The sequence below is a fragment of the Ambystoma mexicanum genome, chromosome 7p (genome assembly GCF_040938575.1).
Source record: "Ambystoma mexicanum isolate Mex_15411 chromosome 7p, UKY_AmexF1_1, whole genome shotgun sequence".
NCBI lineage: Eukaryota > Metazoa > Chordata > Amphibia > Caudata > Ambystomatidae > Ambystoma > Ambystoma mexicanum.
In genome coordinates, this window is record NC_090939.1 from 270,791,597 (window position 1) to 270,807,704 (window position 16,108).

The 16,108-nt window shown below is 48.7% G+C and overlaps 1 protein-coding gene across 1 annotated transcript in view; it reads right to left on the minus strand.

Annotated features, from left to right (window-relative positions):
* Positions 1-16,108, minus strand: part of URB1 (URB1 ribosome biogenesis homolog) — a 2,274,827-nt gene that overhangs the window by 2,143,055 nt on the left and 115,664 nt on the right. The window lies entirely within an intron of this gene.

Here is a 16,108-nt window from a genome sequence, read left to right on the forward strand (position 1 = left end):
CTGGTCTAGCATTTCAATGGTACAGCCAGACTGACCATTTCATTAGATTTTGTTCTTAAGCTATTCAAAAAACAGTTGTCTGAGCTATACATTAATATTTCCAGATCCTCATAACGAAGAGCGAGGAGGATCAAGTATTAACCTATATGTAGACATCCATCTCCACTCCAACCATCCCAACAGAGAAGTGAGACCCAGCTCATATCTGACCAAGACAATAGGCACACAATTGGGGAGGTTCAACTTTCTCTTCCAGAGTTTTGCTTCAATTTTGTCCCACTCCAAGTCAAAAGATTGAGGATTAACGTCCAAACCAAACAGAATAAATGGTACAACCTTACTGACATAAAACTATTACTGGCAGGATGGAAAACTTGCAATAAAGTATAGAGATCTTCTTCATTTGGGAAGCCAAATGTATTATTTTTAAGTCTAGGGACAGGAGGAGGTGCTTTTTACTACTACTGGCTCTCAGCTGTGAGCCTAAATAAGTCTGTTCTTTTACAATCGGAATAGTCAAAGTATTAACTTGCCAGCTAAAATATTTAACGATCTTCAGAGGTTGTTTAAAGATAACTATTTCAGATTGTTTAGGATTAATAGATCATTCTTCAGGGCATAATTAGTAAGTGCAGTTAATAGCCGTTGGAGCCCGACTTGTGTGTAGTCAATGACAACAATGTCATCGCCATACACCAGCCAGTTTTCTTTTTCATTTCCAACTTTTGGACTTATCAGTCCAAACTTCTCCAACCATTGGTATAAATCAGCTAAGAATAATATAAAAAGGAAAGGAGCAATCAAGCAACTTTGACAGACTCTCCTTTTAATATGAATAGATCTTGAGAGATTCCCCAATCTGGACATTCTCACTCTGAAAGAGGAGTTTTGATGAAGTTCGATTATGATTGCCAGTAAGTTAACCGGCACTCCCCAAGTGAATTTTTTTCCAAAGCAAATTTCTGTTAATCGTATCGAAGGCCATGGATAAATCTACCCAGGCCCTAAAAAGGGGGCAACCACCTTTCGTACGAGACTCAGCAGTAATGCAACTTAAAATTAGACCATTTAGAGAGGTCGATACAATGACTTAACTAGGTCAGCAACTCAATTTACAAGTGTTATGTGCGTCCTTCACTGTAGTCCTGGAGAAAAAAAGTATTGGCAAAGGCAACAGTTTTGGCTTGTCTATACGTATTGGGCATTTACCAGGCACTGCTATCAGATGGCCAGGTACTCCAGCAATTTTGCACCTGCTACCATCAATGGCCAGTTAACACCATTATGGTAGTGCCTGCCAAGTGCCTTTCCCATGCATATACAAAAACCCAAACTGTTGGCATTGCCAATGCTTGTTCTATTTAACTGGCCGATCTGCCTGAAGCACTGAACAAAGCTAGATGTATTCTACCAAAAACTGGCTATTAAATCACTAAGTACTGTTATATGCGGATGATACTGTTATTTTCTATCAGACACCTATTGGACTCCAGTCAGCAGTAGCAGTGTTGGAGGAATATTACAGGGTTAATTATTTCAACATGAAATAAATGGTGTTTTGTAAGCATCCCTGATATTCCCCCTCCTTCTCTTGGTACCTTTTGTCTGACAAGCTTGAACAAGTTACGAAATATAAATATTCAGGCATCAGGTTTTCAATTCAACTTAAGCTGGAAAAGCCAATCTCTTATAAAAAAAGAGCATATCTTATAGGAAACATAAAAAGACATTTCATAAGGGCCAGCGTTCAAGAAGTAGCTATATTAAAATTATGTATGAGGAGACAATCATCTGAGAGGGAAATCATATTTGACAGGGTTCACAGTGGCGCAGGGTCTGGTAAAGGACTGTGCTCAGTGGTGCAAAGTACCACTACTACAGTGACAAGGAAGAAATCCTTCAACAGGCACAAAAGTTAGGCACGATGGAATGGGAAGGAGCCCAGGTGAGGATTTTCCAAGACCTCTCAGTTTACACCCTTGACCAACGCTGTAAATGTAGACCCCTCACGAAATGGCTCCAGGAAAAGGGGGTGAGGTATCGTTAGCGCTTTCCCTTCGCCCTTGCATTTCAGATGAAGGGGGAGAACTATGTACTACATCAGGGCGAAGATGCGGACAACCTCCTTAAGGAACTGCAGAGTGAGGGAGCGCAGCCAGAGAGGGAAAGCAAGCGCCAACTGTGGAAACAGTTCAAAAGTGCATTCTCCCAACCTAAATCCCACAGGAGAGAGGGGAAATTGAGACGTGCTATAAAGTCAAGAGTGCAGCAGTCACAGCCCCGAAGTGAAAGGGATAAAGAGGGTGACAAAATAACTTTATGGTTTTGCATTGAGTGAGACTTGGCCCTCGTGGTTGTCTGCTCATCGGGAATAAGAGGCAAGGCTGACCGCAAGCTTCCACATGCCCTTGTGACCTGGGGAAATCCAGGTGTCTCTACTTAGTTGGGCTATTCGCCCTGAGTGTTTATGGTTTGGTTATAGGGTTGTTGTTGCGGGTTAGGGTGGGCAATCGGGGGGGCGGAATAGGGGCTGGTGGGGATCCGGCACACGCAGGGGTGGCAGCGGGGGTCCCAGGAGGAGCAGAGATTCAGGACACTTCCCAGAAAAAGACATGGTTGAGCTGAAGGTTGCAACACTTAATCTCAAGGGACTCAACTCTCCACATAAAAGGTAGTTGACATACAATATGTTCCGGACCCTTCAACTACCCGTTCTGCTTTTACAAGAAACGCATTTTAAACGGGGGATGGAATGACCGTTGCGAAAGGGGATGGTGGGGCAAATGTTCTGGTCCTCTAATAAGGACCATAAAAAGGAAGGGGTGGGAATTGTGCTGGCAAGATCCTTTCACATGAATGAGCTCCAGGTCAAGGGGGGATTTGGGGGGGGGGGGGGGGGAGAGATTCCTGGCGCTCAAGGGTCAGGTGGATGGAGTTACATTTACTCTAGCTACCGTGTACGCACCCAACCTAGGCCAGCTCCCTTTTCCGAGAAAGATATTCGTGGCACTAGAGGAATGGGGAGAGGGACGCATGCTAGTAGGGGGTGATTTTAACCCGGTGGCCGACTCGGGGTGGACTGGTGGTCAGCCAGAGGAGGAGCAAACAATCAAATAGGAAGAGAGAATCGAGATTTTGCTAGCCTTCTGGAGGATCATATTTGGGTTGACGTTTGGAGGGCATCACACCCTCAAGCATGTGGCTATTCCTTCTTCTCAACCCCCTCCACACTTAACTTATACTAGGATAGACCTTCTATTGATCCCAAGGGAGCAGATAAATTACATCACCTCCCCCAAGATAGAGATGGTGACTTGGTCGGACCACGAGTTACGGTTATGGCATCTTGGCAATTTGAGGCAACAAGAAGGGTTACCCCGGGATGGCGTTAATGACCCATTGAAGCCAATGTCTCCAGATTGGTCGCCTCTCCTCGTTTTGGTATCTGCAGCTGAAGAGAGCTTTCAATGACTCGCGATGGGGTAACAATTTAAGAAGAGAACTTACGCCCTTTGAGTTGCAGAGTAGGGACACAAAGGGCCGTATAGCGAATCTGTATAGGGCACTCGAGGTCAGAGCCCCCCCTCCCAGGGTCCAAAGGCTAGGGAGCAATGGGCTAAGGACTTGCAGGGGGAAATATCGGATGACTTCTGGTTCACGATGTGTAGAAGGGTCACACAGTCCATGGCCTCTCTCCAATAGGGAATGCAGGTGATCAAGATCTTACATTACTGACACCGCCCCCGCCCTTTTTGCTAAAATGTACTCAGGGATAGACTAGTTGCTGGGAGGTGCTGGCGTCCCGGCACAGATTATTACCACATATGGGGGAGATGTACCCATGTACAGATTTGTTGGGGCAAGGTCCTTTCATGGATTAAGAGGATGAATGGAATTTCACGAAGCCAATCACCCTGTGGGCTGCTGTTCAGGGTGTGGGAGGAGGGGAGGAAGACCCGGGAAAAATCACATGACCCGCACCCTGTTGGCCGCGGCTAGGTGTTGCCTGGAAACTGGACGGAACCCCCACACGGGGCTACAGAAAGTCGGGGGGGGGGGGGGAATCTATGAAATTGAAATTTGATACAATCTTAAGTGCAGGATAAGAATGGGAGAGATGTGGATCCCTTTCTTCGCTAAATATGGCAATTAACTGGTGTTTCAGCAGATGCTAGGGTGGGATTGGAAGGGACATGCAGCTGCCTCAAATTGTTATATGTTGTACTAAGGGCTGTGTGCTGGAGAGTGATTTTAATTTTTTTAAAAAGGAAATGTACGAGGCAAAGTTTCCACCTCTGCTATACAGCGTTCACTGCTTCCCCCGCCCCTGCACCCCTGCAAACCTAAATAAGATTAAAAGCAAACTCAAAATCATTTCTATGCCTCCGACGAAGTACCTCTATTAAGGCTTTCAGACAAGAACTTAAGTGTGACGTACAAGGGAGCTGCAGGGATACAGAGCAAGGCAGCGGTTGCAATTAGTGGACCTGCGCTCCTTAACACATCTAGCACAGTTTGGAGCTTAGTAAACGTCGTTCTGTCTTCCCTCGAGTTGTGGAATCTTCGCTTTGGCAAGCGAGAAATTCAAACTAGTAGGTGGTGAAATTGAGTATTGAGCTTCCAAACAGACAAAATTTACCAATACTGTTTCTGGATGGCATTATCTGGATGGTGAAGCCATAGGAGATGCTACGCTATCCGACAGCATTAATGTAAACGGGGGGTGGGGGGCATTTTTCCCTGCTTCACGCTCACCAGCTAACAACTACCACAGTGGGGATTCCATGATGGTGCCGGAGAGTTAGGACGTGAAGTCCTGCGCTCCACTAGGGCCGACTCAGCAGGCCGCACAGGTCGACTGTGACCAGTGTGGCGCATAAGCTCAAACATGTCACCGGAGGTTGAGGAAGTGGGAGAAGCAATCTCCAAAAAAACGAGAGCGGTCCCCAGTGTGAGGTGCACGAGAAGTGGTAGACCGCCAGCCGGGCGAGCGGTGGAAACCCTGCGTGGTGGGGCTCCCCTGCCCGAACCATCAGGGCGATCCACAAGGACAGTAAGAGGTGTTGGAGGGGCGGTGATGGTGCTCACCCCCAAAGAACCCCCCCCCCCGAGCGGATATTGAGCAAGCCCACACAGTAAGGAAGGGGCTCGCCTCGAAGAAGGCGGAGACGTCACCATTGAGGGGCTGAAACGTTCCGAGGGCCCTGTGGCTGTGAAACATCAGACGGCAGAGTCGGTGTGAAGAAGAGAGGACACGACCTGCCTTGGGAACCCAGCGGGGCCATGGTGGAGGATGCAGACCTGCCCTCTGCACCACGAGGGACAGGCCACCCTGGGTGCGCCGGTAGCATCCTGGGCAAAGAACTCTCTGGCGGGCATGCCCTCTGGGGCATGAGTGTTAAGGGAAGCCCCCAAGGCCTGCTGGCATAGGTGGAAGAAGCAGGGCCAGTGAGCGGTGGAAGCTTGTAGCAATGCTGGGGGAGCGACCGGAGGTGCCCCTGAACGGGGACGATCCCCGAGTGGAAAGGCGAGTAGTGCAGTAGCCCAGGGCAAAAACAGAAGGGGTTCCGAGGCTCCAGGCCCACTCCAGCAGAAGTGCTGCCCTAGCCAAGCCGGAAAGTGGCCGGCAATGCACCCTAGAGGAAGAGTTATTGTCTAGGATTGTGGGGGTCAGGACACATGCTAGGGACCGCAAAGTGAAGAGACTTCAACGCAGGCACTGAGTGCAGCACATGGGAGTGGTGTTGAGGAGAGGCCCGCAGGGCCCAGGAGATTGGAGTAACAAAGTCGGAATACGCCTTCCCAGCCAGTCTCTGTGGAGGAAGAGTGGATAAGATCAGAAGAGGCGCAGGATACTGGAAGACGCAGAGGAAGGCAACCAGTGATGTCTGCAGTGGCATCAAGTATTGTAATTTCCTCTCCTGTGCCGGAGAGGTATCGCTAGAGGCCAAGATAATGCTTTGGTTGCATGGGGGCTTGGCCGTCTGATCTGCCTGTGCCGATATCGACCGCAAGGGGAGGCCCGTGGACGACACACTCTAGGGGGAGACTCAGAGGTGAGGGACCACTGGTGCGGACGCTAGGCTTCGGATCTGAAAACCGACGTGGCCCTATTCTAGATGCCAGGGCCCAAGCGCACCCTGGCCAGCATTGTATCTTCCTCTGAGACACAGGGGGGGCAGCTGGAGCGCTGCTGGAGACAGAAGTCTTACGGGGATCCCTTGGAAACTGTGGGGAAACACTTGGAGAGTGACAGGGATCGAGATTCCTGCACAATGGCCCTCAACAAGGACCATCTAAAAGAGTGCCTCAAAGAATTGGATGGGAGGATGCTGTCCACTTTTTGGGACCAATTTGCGACTATGAGGTAAGAACTCCAAAGCTCCATGAAAGAAGTGAGGTGAGACGTGAACAAACTCGGAGATAGGGTGGATGTCAGAGAGCAGGGGCTGTCTGAAGTCTCAGAAGAGGCGAGGCAAAATAGCGAGCTCATGGAACAGGTGGCCAGAGCAACACAGAACCGAGAGCTGCAGGCAGAAGATCTTGAAAATGGCTCACATAGATCAAATATTCGTGTGAAGGGCCTGAATGAATCAGTACTGGGTGCAGAGCTGAAGGGGACGATCCAGCAATGTTTCGGGTCTCTGTTGATAGACACTCAACCTGAAGAGATAAGAATCGACTGTATCCATAGAGTGGGCCCCAAGAGGCCGGGACCAGGAGCGAGACCGAGAGATGTCCAAGTGGCCCTAACATCGAATGCCATGAAGGAGAGCATCTTACATACAACAAGGGGTCGGATGAACTAGACAATCAAGGGATCGCAGGTACAGCTCTTTCAGGGCTTGGCACTTTCCACCTTACAGAAAAGGAGAGCGATGGGACCAGTCAGCCCTCCAGATAAGGTGTCTATTAGACCTTTTTATGCACATAAATCTTGCCAATACAGCTAGTTTAATTATTCCTTGCATACCACTTACGCAGGCTATTTATGGCAGCAATCCCATAAATCATGGAGTTCATTGGCGACAGCTTGGTCAGCAGCAGCAGTTTGCAAATCCACCTTTTAATTTAGCAAGCCACACCGTTTCTTGAAAGAAGCAACTGGGTTGAGTCCTGGTTTGTTTATTTATTTTAACATTCAACTGTTAATGATTCTATCAAGATAATACTTTGTGTAATGCAGAAGGGAATGTGTGTTTTGTTCACTTTGTAACCTACAAAATGCAAGCAGTTGAATGGTGTTAAAGCATTTTGAATCATGAACATGGTTTTCACATTGATTTAAGATATATGTAGCGACTGCGCATGCGCGAGCCGCGCATGAGGAGCTAACTGCATTGGCTCCATTCGGCTGCGGCAAAATATCCTGCAAATATACCGTTTTCTAGAACCTACCCAACCTGTAAACGCACCGAAACGGCGGCGGACTTACTCGTGCAGCAACCGCTGCAAGCAGGGAGAAAAAAATAAATAAAAATCATACCTGGTGCCCGCCAGCGTGCGACTTGCCGCCATTGCTGGGCGGACGAGATCGACTGATCCGCCTCTCCCCCTGTGAGCTACTGCGGTCCTTGAGGCCCCGGGAAGAGGGCGAAACAGAAACGGAGGACGACGGCACCCCACCGACACTGCCGGACCACCGCCCAGGATCCTTCCTCCCTGCTTGATTCCCGGCATGAAGGCTGGACGAGGGCCCGGGTCATGGGCATGGCTGCCGACAACATCCTGCACGGCCAAGGGCCCCCCCCACCAGCATCAAGTATCCGCCATGGCGGATCCGTCGCTTGGGGCTACCACAACCCCTTCCTGCGGGGAAGAATAGCCTGGATCATACAGAGACCAGACACCCGGCATTCAAAAGAGGACGAGGCATGCATTGGGGAGCTGAACCTGGAGGTGCCCCCCCCCCCCCCCCCCAATCAGCGAGATTGCAGCACCCGGGGTCAAGACGCGGCACGAAAAAGAGGAAGTGGTGCCGCGCTCCCCCAACACCGAACTGCACGCCATAAACAGACACACCACCAACAAGGTACGTGCAGGGGAGGTGGGCCCCCCCAACCCCAAGAACGATCGGGCAGTTAACTGGTCCCGCACAGTGGAAGCAGCATACCCCCTCTAAAAAGATCTGTGAGACAGAGACACAGGGGCAGGCAACGTCTACTTGTGGGAGGGACGGAATGGTGGGGAGTGGGGGTGCTCCCTCCCCCAACATTATAAGCACCCCGAGTCTGTGACGGCGCCGGCAACTCCCCCCCCCCCCATGCTGCATGACTGACCAGGGGCTTAGGGAGCAAGCAACCGAGCACCACCTGCGGGACACGGCCGTTGGGGGAGCGGAAACCCCTGATGCACTAATCGCAACCCCGTGAGTCTTGGGTATCGACCTTCAATACAAAGTGCTGGACAAACACTCTACAGGGGGGAGAAAACTCTGGGTGAGACCACACATTGGGGTAATCCCCAAATTTCCAAACTTCACTGGACCAACTCAGGCTAAGGGCGCCTGGGAACCAACAACTGTAGGGGGAAACTCATTTGGCACCTCCCAAATAACAGTCTCAAGGGAGACATCGTCTACAAGGTAGGGCACACAACAGAGTATCGGCGGCCAACACTGGAGGCCGCTGCCATCTACGCGCTACTCATAAAAGGAACATGGTCAAGGACTGCGAACACGGCCCTTGCGAGGGTGCATGCAGTGGATACCCCCCACAACACCTCAATAGACGCAGCGGGCCAGCCACAGCAAGGGACCCACTCCTAGCAGCCAGAAGTAATCTCGCTGGCGCACCAGAACAGAGATCGGCATCGCAAAGGATAGACGCACGACATATCCACCCCAACTCGGACTCCACGACAACACCCTCTGGGACGCCAACACGACCCACCTGGACTTAACGCCACACGAGGATTACCGACTCCACTATGGGCAAGGACAAGGTTAAGAGGCAAACCCTACAAAGTAAAATGGACCTCTACACAGTAGGGGCCCTTTCCCGTCTGTAGATACAGACTCCGGAGGAAGAGGAAACCAGGGAAGAGAATCAGGACCTCCCAGGTTTCCCTGAGTGACTTAATGAAAGCAATTGGGGACTCCAGAACATCGCTGGAACTCAAAATTTGTGGGGTCTCCACGGAAGTGTCCCTCCTGCGCCAAGACCTTCGCAACTTATCGTCTGGAGTCCGTGAAGCGGAACAAAGAGTATCGGACACAGAAGACCAGGACCGTCAACTGGAACAGCAACTAGCCGTAATCTCCCAGAAAGTCAACCAACTTGAATACCGCGCCGAAGATAGCAAGGGAAGGGCGCGCCGCAATAATCTCAGGATTCTCGGGATTCCGGAAAAAGAGGAGGGCCCCAGCGTGGAACTATTTTTAGAGGACTGGCTGGCTCATATCTTTGCCCCCAAAAAACTGTTAAAGTTCTTCTCCGTTGAAAGAGCACACAGGGTGTCCGCTGGGCAGCCCACCCCGGGAACCTCGCCCAGAACAATAATTGCACGCCTCCTGAACTATCGGGAATGAGACGCTATCCTTCAGATGGCACAGGCATCGGGCCCAATTACATACAATGGATACAGAGTGGGGTTCTATCCGGATTATACTAAGGAGGTTCAAAGGGCCCGCCAGTCGTTTGACTCGGTCAAGAAGAGACTTCAATCCCTGTCAATCAAGTATGCTCTCTTCTTCCCGGCGGTGCTCAAGGTCCATCACGAGGGCACTACCCATCTATTTCACAACCCCAAAGAAGCATGGGAATGGCTTGAAACGCAGATCCTCAATGGGCCTGTGGCCCGACGCTCGCCCTCAGGATCGCTCGCACAGAAACCCAAGTATGGACAGCGCTCACCACCCTTAACTCCGGTAGACCCAGAAACCGAGACGTCATAGCGTACCGCCAGAAATACTACAGAGAACAGATGAGGTCTGGGCATTATAGAAGCAGATCCGCAATGCACCACTATGGAAACTCCACCCTAGCGGCTGCCGCCATCTAGGCAGCGCAGTCTTGACCACAGTCCGGGTGACTCCGTAGAAGTTCTACAGTTAAAAGTTAAAAGGTTCAATGTTTGAGCGACAGGTGCTCCCAGTTTTGGGGGACTACATGGTGGGGGGGTTTGATGGGTTTTGGCAACCTGAAAAACAGCATAAGAAGGCAAGATGCTCATCTCCACAGACGCAGGAAACACATACAGCCAGCGCGTCGGGCCCGCAAGACGCGCAACGCGCAGGCACATGATACACTGTCATATGGCATCCCTGGGAAGATTCCCTCCAAAAGTCGCACCTGGGTACCCCGGGGTTACAATACGCTTCCAGTGGCATGGAGAGATCCGGACTGGGGACACGTCAGTCTCAGTTCATCAGAATACTACATGCAACCCTGGAGACCAACGAGACAGCAGATTCTTCGTGATACCATCCACGGGGACCCACGCAGCTGAAATAAATACAGACAAGTTATCCTTACTGACCTGGAATGTCAATGGCCTGGGCTCCAGCGTGAAACGACGACTGGTGCTCCAATATCTCAACCGATACTCACCGGACATAGCACTCTTTACGGAAACGCACCCGATTGGAACCGGAAACTGTTTCTTTAAAAGATCCAACTACTCGCATACTTACCAAGTCGGGTTTACAAAAGGAGCCAGGGGCACAATGATACTAGTCCACAAACGAGTCCCCCTACAGGTGAAGAAAATACGGACCGACCCCAGGGGCCGATTCGTGATACTGCTGGTGGATATCTGGAGCGAAAAGTGGGGTCTTGTTGCGGTCTATGCCCCACCCACACTTACGTAGGAACTACTGGGCGAACTACAGAACATGCTTTTAGAAGAAGACGCCAACTTCTGGGCTACAGGGGGGGGACTAACGAAGTTATGGACGTCATGGCTGAGAGGTCCCACAAAAGGGCAGGAACTCGATCTGCTCTGACAGCTCTTCACATGTTTGCCGAGACAATGGGATTGTCGGACACCTGGCACTCACTGCACGAGGGCGAGGCTGGATTCTCCTTCTCCAGTGCGCATAAAACATTCTCTAGAATAGACTATACCCTCATCCCCTGCAATACATCCTACAGGCTTCTATCTGCGGAGTTCCTAACAAGAGGTATTTCGAACCACTCCCCCGCTCCTAGTAACCATGAAAAACGCTCGTCAGCGCCCAAACACCACCTGGCGACTGAATGCATATCACTTGCGGCTTCCAGAAATCGCTGAAGAGCTTGAGAAAAAGACAGCGGAATACTTTGAACTAAATGAAGGAGCGGTAGAGTGTCCGATTGTGCTATGGGAAGCATACAAAACCGTCCTCCGTGGGGAAGCCATCTCGGTGGCATCGGCCCACCGAAATCGACACGCTCAACAGATTGCAGATGCCGAAAGGAAAGTATTGGAGTGTGAGAGACACCTCCTTACACAAACGGCACCCAAGGTGGAAAGGAAGCCCTAGCAACCGCGCAAGAAACACTTGGATAATGCACAGATGGCTCACTGGTTAGTCCGGAGTCAAATCTACGAGAAAGGAGATAAGGCAAATAAAACTCTCGCCTGGTTGGAGAGACGTGAGCAAACTAAAGGACAAGTGCGAGCCATCACATCCCTGGAGGGAGCGCTGCTCACTGAAGACTCGGACATAGCCGAAACTTTTGCTGCCTACTATGAGAAACTCTACACTCCACCAACTGGGAATCCCACATTGATGCCTTCCAGCTTCCTAGACCGGATTGAGATCCCAAAATTGTCAGCTCAACAAACAGAGCTCCTAGACATTGAAATCACCGAAAACGAAGTTCAAGAGGCGCTAGCTCAGCTCCAACCGGGGAAATCCCTGGGCCCCAATGGGTTCCCTACAGAGACTTGGAAGCAACTAGGCGGGTCACCAACGGGGCATATGCATCAAATGTTCCTTCGCCGTAAAGAACTGGGTGCTCTCCCCCCGGACCTCAGAAGGGTAAGTATTGTGGTCATACATAAAAGCGGAAAGCCCCCGAAAGAGTGTGCTTCCTACCGCCCTATCTCGCTGATCAATGGGGAGGCCAAAGTCCTTGCCAGGGTACTTGCTAACCGACTGCTCGGGGTGATGGAGACGATTGTCCACCCGGCCCAGTGCGGCTTTATGCCCAACAAATCTACCTGCATGAATCTACGAAGGATTCAACTCGCCCTCGATAGAGCCTCAGAGATAGCGGGTCCGCTGGCTCTCCTGGCAGTGGACTTTGAGAAGGCGTTAGACTCCGTGGGATGGGAGGCCCTGTGGGAAATAATGGCCTGAATGGATTTTGGGCGAAGCTTCATCTCATGGATCAAACTCCTTTATGTATCTCCAGAGGCCACTGTGAGGATGAACGGCAAATCCTCCAGATCATTCCCCCTGGGCCGAGGCACTAGACAGGGATGCCCCCTCTCCCCGCTCCTATTCCTGCTCGCCATCGAGCCACTTGCAATTGAACTCCATCAAACAAAAATTGGTCCGGATTCGCCTGGCCAGGAGAGGGGGGGGGGGGGGGAGACGGGGAGATCGTCTCTCGCTGTATGCGGATGACCTTCTTATATATCTCAGTAACCCGGCCACCTCATGCCCGATTGTATCCTTAAAGAATGGATGGATCCTTAAAGAATACCAAGCCTTCGCCGGCCTTAAAGTAAACGTCTCCAAAACCATCTACTTCCCGATCCAAGGCGGCGAAGACGTAATCCCCGAACCCTGCCCCTACCAGGTTTACATCCAGGAGTTCAAATACTTCGGCATACGCATTGGCCCGACCCTGGACGTTTTCTCCAACTCAACCTACAACCGGTACTAGACAGGTTCAATAAAGATATATCCCACTGGCAATCGATCCCCCTATCACTAATGGGTAGGGCTGCCCTGTTTAAAATGAGGATATATGTAGCATTGTGTAAAATGAAAATTGTCTTAAACAAGGGCTGCCTTTCTGCTTCATTTTCTCTGCTTTAAAGAGCTTTTATGGAGGCAGCGCAGATGCAGCAGCATGGGCATTTCATACTTTGCATCCTTTTCATCACAGAAGCATATCAATAGCATTTTATGCTTGGCGTTTTAGGAGAACCTCCCAGCAAGCAGTAGTTTGGCATTTCTGAGAAGGAAAAGCATTTGGTGTTATATATGAAGATGTGTTTTTTTTGTCTTAATATTGCATGTGTTTGTGTGCATGCGCATGCATGAAAGTGCACTGTACATTGCATGTGGTTTTAGAGAGCAAGGAATAGCTAGGTATCTGGTCTGAACTTTACTTTAACTCCCTTTCTGGCCACCCACCATAATGTATATATGTAGAAGCAGTGCTGTATATATGTTCATTGACACACACGGAGGAGCTGCTATAAGTATGATATGGTACAATGCCAATTATTCACAGCAGGGCTGATTGCATCATTCCCACATTTCTTAGCAGGACTGCTATGTTTTGGGACAATACCTGAATTCCTAAACAGAGCTGCTGTAATGACACAGCACCAACATGTGTTGGCATTTTCTGCAAAGAGCTAAAATACTGAGCACACGGGCGGACAGTGTGAGAAGATGACATTCCTGTCATCAGGCCTCCAGATAAGGTGTATACTAGGCCTTTTTACGCATGAAGCTCTTGTAAATTGGACAGCTTTATTATTTTCCTGTGTACATTTACACACAGGTTTAGAGGAGAGGGCAGTGCAAAGGTCAGGTTACTTGACAGAAAACCAGAAGGCTTCTTTAGATTTCCATCTACATGGATGTAATTGCAAGCCGTGAATAAAAACCTCTGAAACAGAATGTATTTCTGTGAAGCCTTTCAAAAAATAGTAACTGCACACACTGTGATAAAAAGGAATGGTTTATTTCCATTCAGCTTCTGCTGTTTTGCTGCTCATGGAGCAAACAGAAGCACTGTGCATGCTTATTTCCTAGCATTTTAGGATTGTGAAATAAAATGGAAAACTAAGTTGCAATTGAGAATTAATATTTTGTAACAAATTATGCTTTTTCCCCAGTGAAAGCAAACCAGTATTGCACAATTGTATTTTTCAGAGTTCCTGTGCTGTGTGCATAATCACGCTAAGGCGGATCATTCCTACACTTATAATGTAATTTACACTTGCAGTCAATGGGGTACATTACTATAAATGGTCAGTGGTAGCAGAGTCTTTGCTCAAGGGTGAGTGATTGTCACTACATCAATCACAGGTGTTCTAGCCTCTCAAATCTTCAAGGCTACAATTAAAACATCCAAAACCTGACTCCAGGAAGTGCACCCGCTGTTCAAAAACAATTAAAAGTTACATTTCGAATTGAAATAGAAACTCAGTAGAAGCTATCCCTGTGATGATCCAGATAGGTCTTTAACTTTATTTAGCGCTTCACACAAGGTACGTCCAACATGTAGGCACTGTGATTATTACACCTCAGTCGATACTCTCTGAAGGATGTTGGCCAATAAGATAGCTCAGCTGGCTGAGCATGCGTTGCTGCGATATGTGTGTGATCTGAAGGTTGCAGGTTCGAATCCCGGCAAGGCCAACTCAGCCTTTCATGGTTGATAAAGGAGTTCCATCTTTGGTTTGGTGAGAATTGTGATAAATATGTTCCATGTACAGTGCTTTGCCAAAAGTGCTATATAAATGACCATAAGATTAGATATAGAATTTAGCATGGAGTCCTTGCCTCTCTGCACTGTTCTATCATAACACTGGCATACCATTAGGTATTAATAACTCCAGGAAATTAGAACTTTCATTAAACATCAAAAGACAATTCTGCTATGGAACCTCAAAACACACAATACAATTCATGCTTGCTTTACTATGTAATTTGCTTGGTTTTTAATAATTTAAATATATAAAGGAGAGATCAAATCGCCAGACCTTAGAGAAATAATGAAAGGTGTATTCTGTCACAATGCAGAAAGCTGCTGCATAGTAATGATTTCCATACAGATTTTGCACACGTTGGCTGGATGTCACATACATTATACTCTCTTGCAAAGGAGAAGGGTAATTTTTACTCTTAAAATCACATTTACTCTCAAAATTTTAAATTGGGGAGTAAAATACTCCCACCTCAAAATCTTATCTGGAGCATTGGCTGTCATATACTTCAATCCCTCCTACTTGTACTTGCCCATTTCAAAACCTTTGCTTCTCCCTTGTCCGATTACTGAGTCCCACATGTCAAAGCCCCATTATGAATCTCCTGACACATGTAGGTTAGTCCAAACAGTCTTTGAGCTTTTCACAAGCCAGTTGTGTCAGGAAAGCCTCACATGGAACTACCACTGCCCTAACCCAATGTGCCTTTCAGAGCCAACATCCTGTTGGGAAAGGTAGCTCAGTCGGTCAATAACCCTGCTGCAGAGATATAACCTGTTTGTTCAAATGTTGTTGATGCATAAGTTAATGTGCGTGCATCAGAGGTATGTGTTTAAGATGCGGGTAACATTCAATTGTAACGGGACTGACTTGGCATTTGACTTATCAAAAGGACTACTAAATGTTCAGTCATTCAGAAAACACACATTTCATTGGGGGTGCTACAATTGTAATGGCTCAGAGCACACACCTCATTAGAGCTGCTAAACCTGTAGTGGCTCAAAACACACCCCTCTCATCTGGGCTGCTATACCTGGAATGGCTCAGAAGCAGAACACGCTCATCCCACAAGGGCTCCTATACATTTAATGGCATACAGTGCTGGTTAAGCATCTGCATTCAAGCAAGTGCTGCATCTGGTGAGCCAAACCTAACTCAGAAACCCAGCCTAATGGCCAAAAGAAGGTTTGCACGCATTTAAAAGAAGCACCCATTAGTAAAGCTGCACTAGATGTGTAAATAGAAAAGGCATTTTCAGCTTTTTGGATATTTATTGGTGCCATGTCAAAATACAAACAGAAAAACTGGAGAGGAAGAGCAACTCTGAACCAAAGCAATACAGGAGAACAAAGTTGGGGGATGGGGAGAACAGAGAGCATACTAGACAATCCAAAACAGGAATTTGAGCAACAGGAAGAGAGACCAATTAGCTACATGAGAGAGCAACAAAGAAAGTGAGAAGGGAAACAGAGGTAAATAAGTGGGGAGACAGACAGACAGACAGACA